Here is a 5,816-nt window from a genome sequence, read left to right on the forward strand (position 1 = left end):
GATTGTCAAGGGTAAGACGATGAACGGAAAGGAGATTTTGTGAGGCAGTAGGAATATGTAGAATTTTGTTTAGATGGAGATCTTGATTTTGGGTTCTGATAATGGAATTTCCAACATGACTAATATTCATACTTGTACCATCAACAGTGTGGACCTGATCACCTCCGTGGTACTTGTCACGGGTGGTTAACTTCTCGAGTTCACCCGTGATGTGATTAGTAGTGCCACTGTCGGCGTACCAATTTGTGTCTACCCCATATGATGAGGTTGCTGCAGATCCGGCCAACTTCTCTTCTAGAAGATAGTCTTCCGTGAACCGGTACCAGCAGTCCATGGCAACGTGGCCTGGCTTGCTGCATATTTGGCAGTGGGGGCGATTGTCATTGCGGAAACCCCCACCAGCCAGTCCTCCTGGTCCTGGGCGCCCCCCTGTTGTTGTTGTAGCTAGGAGAGGCACCACCAGAGCCGCGGCCATGTCCACCGCGGCCACCACCACGGCCACGGGACATGCCATGACCACGCTGCTGACCACGCCCGCGAGTGGCCGCATTGGCTGAAGATCTGAAGCCACCTTTGCCAGAGGCTTGAAGAAGCTCGACGCGCTGATCAAAGTTCGCCATCTGGGAGTACAATGCATCTAGCGTAAGTGGTTCAGTACGAGCATCAAGAGCAGATACCAGGGGGTTGTATTCCAGGTCGAGGACTGCCAGGATGTATGAGACCAGTTCATCTTCGCCAAGTGGTTTGCCGGCAACCGCCAGCTCATCAGCGAACGACCGCATCTTGGCGAAGTAGACCGCGACTGACTGGTTCCCCTTCTCGGCGTTGGAGAGGGGGATCCGGAGGTTGTTGATGCGGGAGCGGGAGTGTGACGAAAACATGTTCGTCAGAGCGGTCCATGCTGCGTGCGCCGTCTCCATGGCGACCATCTGCGTCAGTACCTCCCTCGTGATCGAGGTCAGGAGGTAGGCGAGCACTTGCTGGTCCTGGGTAACCCAGGCCGCGTGCGCCGGGTTTGGGATGCTCGTAGCCTTGCCATCTTTGTCGGTGGTGGTGATGGTTTTCTCAAGCTCGGCGATGGATCCATCTAGGTATCCAAAAAGGGAGGCTCCACGTATCTGGGGAAGGAGTTGGGTTTTCCACAGAAGGAAGTTTTCACGGGTAAGCTTCTCGGTGATTTGGTTGTTGAGGGGATTGGCCGTGGCGTGGGATGAGGAGGAAGACATGGCGGCTAGGAAGGAAAGGCTAGATGTGTTTTGCAAGGGAAGCTCTGATTACCATGTGAAATAAGGAAGCGTGTTTTACCTACCGTAGTAGGCTGCTGGTTTCGTGTTATATAGGATCAACAAGCCTGATCAAGGCGTATACAAAGTATCGTTACAAACTTGGGATACAAGAAGATAAAGAGATAACAATGAATCTAAACAACTCTAGGCGGGATTCGGTTCTGGTTTTATCTCAACCAAACCGAGTACAACAGAATATCTAGAACTCTCTAGACTATTCCTAACAAGTAGCGCCGAAGCGACGGAGTGCAACACGATGTGTGCAATCCTCAGCTTTATCTGCCCACGACGCGGCACCGGCCAAACCCGGTTCGGCCTTTCGCCCTTGTAGACACGGGCGAGATCACCGGCACAAACTTTCTCGCCCATGGTGGTGAGGAGGTGTCTGGGACTGAACTTTCTTGGTTGGTTAATTGCACTTATGCTTGACGTATGCTCCCTGCATGGTCTCGCCTATTTATAAGGCTTCAGGGAGCTATATCTTGATGCAATACATGCCAGCTAAGAGCATCTCCAGCCGCGGCCCCAACAGACCCCCCAGGCGACTTTTTCAGCGCCGGCGCCAAAAAAACGACCCAGTCGCACCCTCAGGACGATGAAAAGCGCTGGTTCGGCCCATTTTTCCGCCTGGCGGCCGCAGGCCGAACCCGGCACGCTGGGGGGGGGGCTTGGGGGCTCCGGCGCAAGGGAAAAGCGCGGCTGGCCCACGCCGTCAGGTGAAAAGTCAAGATTTTCTTCCCCGACTCGCCTCCCACCCCCCGTGCTCTCGGCCGCAACTAGGTATATCCCGGCGCCGCCCCGCCGCCCATCACCGGTAGATAGCCATTCTCCGCCGGAAAAATAACAGAGGTTCGCCGCGACAGTCCCTCCGACCCCAGCTGGGCGTTTCCGGCCGCCGTTTCCGGCCGCGGAGGGGCAGTTTAGCAGCGGGTGCACACCCACCGCGCGCAAGGCATTCAGTGATTTTCCTGCCTCGACGATGGACTCGGATGACGAGGAAGCTCTCGCCGCGCTACTGGAGGAGGAAGCGGAGGCCGACATCCAGGAAGAAGAGCATCTCATGGTGCTCGCCGCCTTCGCCCAGCTGCTGGCGAGCAATGAGAAGCCACGGCGAGGTGGCTCGGCGTCGGGACGGGTGAAAGCAAAGAACCGGCATCGTCTCGAAGGCTACTGCATGCTCTACTCCGACTACTTCGCCGATGCTCCACTTCACGGCGATAGAACATTTCGGCGCCGTAATTGGATGAGCAGAAAGCTTTTCCTCCAGATTGTGAATTCCATCCGGGAGTTCTACAACTACTCCAAATGCAAGATGGATTGCACCGGCAAACTTGGATTCACCTCCATCCAGAAATGCACGACAGCGATGAGGATGCTTGCATACGGAGCTCCCGGTGACTCACAGGACGACTATGGGCGCATGGCTAAGTCCACCAGCCTACAGTGTTTCTACAAGTTCTGTCGGGCAGTGGTGGCAGTGTTTGGACCGCAATACATGAGAACACCCAATGCGGAAGACACTGCTCGGATCCTAGCACAGAATGCAGCAAGAGGATTTTCTGGGATGCTTGGAAGCATCGAGTGCATGCATTGGAAATGGAAGAATTGCCCATTTGCTTGGCAGGGGATGTACAAAGGGGCCAAAGGCGGTTGCAGTGTGGTACTTGAGGCGGTGGCCACACAGGACCTCTGGATTTGGCACTCCTTCTTTGGTATGCCAGGAGCTCACAATGACATCAACGTGCTGCAGTGCTCTCCTGTCTTTGCCAAGCTTGTTGAAGGTCATTCTCCTCCGGTGAACTTCGAGATCAATGGGCGGCACTACAACAAGGGGTACTATCTAGCTGATGGCATCTATCCGAGATGGTCGACATTTGTGAAGACCATCAAAAACCCTGTGCCTGGAGGCAAGAAGTCCCACTTTGCCAAGATTCAGGAGGCATTTGGTGTGCTCCAATCTCGATTTGATGTTGTCCGGTACCCGCTCAGACCTGGTCGAAAGATCAAATGTGGGAGATCATGACCTGCTATGTCATCTTGCACAACATGATCATTGAGAGCGAGCAGGAAGAGCCAGTGTTTGACACTGAACCATACCACAGGCAGGGTCCTCTTGCCCAAGTTGATCACCATCTACTGGCAACCTGGACTTCCTACCTCAGTATGCGTCAGGAGATCCGAGACCCACATGTGCATCATCAACTGCAGCAAGATCTGATAGAGCACCTATGGAGGCTCAAGGGCGACACCGGGCGCGACGTGTGACGAAATATGAGTTTTTATTTGTTGAACTATATAATTTGTATTGAACTATTTGTTGTTGTACTATTTTGTTGAAGTATTTGAATTTTCTGTGATGAAATATGTGATAAAAAAATATTTATGTTGATAATTGAACGCCGAGCCACGGCGAACCATGCCGAATATGGGCCTATTCTCGCCCATATGGGCCTTTTCCCCCGAAATGGGGCTTCAAAAGTGGGCCAAAACCGGCGACTGGGGGCGACGACTGGGCGCAATACCATCCCCAGCGCCGAACGAATTGCCGGCTCGCCCCCAGGGGTGATTTTTATGCGCCCTGGGGGGCCGAACGGCTGGAGATGCTCTAAATTCTTTCTCCTTTGTCGTATCAATGGAGGGCGCCGTTGATTGAATGTATTCGGGTGACGTTCTTTTCTGAACAAATCTTTGACCCTGTGTTGGTCTGTTTTGTCTCAGGCATAATTTGGGGATGTTTATCCCTTGTGTTATCTGAACAAATCTTTGACCCTTAAACTGACATTGTGTGAACCTGTTAGATTAAATGATTTGCCAATCTTGGCCAGCTGTGGTGTCAGGTACTACATTTTTTGCGAAGAGCAAAAAATGGTTGCCAGCCTGTGGTGTCCCCAGATCTAGAGTATTAGTAATCTGTCTATGAATAAGCATATGTGATTATGCTTGTTAATGGGGGGCAATCAGAAGGTTCCTCGCAGCACTTTTTTGCTAATCATGTGCACTAATTGTCCTGTCCGATGATGCAACTGCTGCAGTCTAGTGGTTGGCCTTGACTGGTCTTGGTTTGGACACCTGTATCTGCATGTATGTGCTCCTGCCCCCGTGGAAGACATTTTTGTCAACCTTTTTGTTGATAAATTAATACATGGCTGTCTTGGCATTTTAGTGTGGTGGCACTTTCCTGCTAATCATTTGCATTCCATGAATCAAAAAAGTAGAGCCTGGTTAGACATACTAGTCAGCAACCCGTGCTGCTGCACGGGCTAGGAATTAAACTTAGAATAATAAAAATATATTGAATGATACAATATATTAACTCCAGATTACCCGTTCCCGCTTGTGATATATAGATATAAAATTCTAGTTTGGTTTGAATGGATTAGATATGCCATGCTTTGTAGGAAAAATTGTAAGCTCATTTGAGTGAGCTATCTTTTGAAATTTTACTTGTGCAAAGGCTGCTAAGTTGTGAATATCATTGCACCTTGATATATCTTTGTAAGACATGCACAAATCCGGTTACTCAAGGAAATTAGTTCATGTAGGTTTTTCTTATGAGGATTAGCCTCTGTATTATCAATTCAATGTCTTCAGAAGTGGATACTCTAGTGGACCTGCAAGAGCAGATATGGTAGTGACTAAAATCATATAAAGTTTTGAGGTTAAAGATTATAAATCCAATTCGTCATTAGCATAAAAATATTAGTTCCATGCAGAAGTTTGTCGACGGATATTTTCTAGTGTTTCTAAGACAGTGACTGAAAGATTATGAAAGAAAACACGTTTCTGTATTTTAATTAGGGGAGAGCTTTAGTTCTAAAATACTGGAACTGTGACTGAAAGATCATATATACTATTATAAGAACAGACTAAAATCCCAGCAAAAAAAAAACAGACCAAAAATAAAAGTAACTTCCTACTTACAGTGGCAAAAAAGTCTTATATGAATGTGTTGTAACAAATAATGCTAACCGTGAAATCTTTTGCCATATAACAAAGGTGCGACGAAAACAAAAAACCTGTAATTCAAGCAATACATGCGGTTAGTTAATTATTTGCATGTACAACAATTCTAACGTCTAGCTACAGATCTTCAAGTAAAGATTGTGAACTCTATTAGACATGATTATATCAATTAGACCAAACAGAAAATAATTCAATTAGAGCCTTGCAAAAATAACAGCTTATGATCTACTTATCAAAGGTTCATCAGAAAGCTTGATTATACAACGGAAAAGTGCATCCAGCTATCATAGCAACAAAAAATACTTACATGAACAGAACAGCCCATTGCCTGGATAGGTGCGGACACTGGCACTCATGATTCGTGAACTGTTTGTCACTTTCGGTAAAGTGTTATACCAATGTTTTTCACTTTTGGTAAAGTGTTATACGTAGTATAATTAAATAACCTCACAAATAACTCAACCCCAGCATGGACTGATCAACATAGCTTGAGCGATTTATCGGTAATATAACCACGTATACATGTGTGCATGCTAGATCAAGAAAAAAGAATCAACAGTTCTGATA

General features: G+C 48.1%; 1 pseudogene; it reads right to left on the reverse strand.

Moving 5' to 3' along the window:
• Positions 1–604: 604 nt before the first annotated feature.
• Positions 605–743, reverse strand: LOC123088963 (uncharacterized; annotated as a pseudogene).
• Between the last annotated feature and the right edge of the window lie 5,073 nt (positions 744–5,816).

This window comes from Triticum aestivum, chromosome 4A (genome assembly GCF_018294505.1).
Source record: "Triticum aestivum cultivar Chinese Spring chromosome 4A, IWGSC CS RefSeq v2.1, whole genome shotgun sequence".
NCBI lineage: Eukaryota > Viridiplantae > Streptophyta > Magnoliopsida > Poales > Poaceae > Triticum > Triticum aestivum.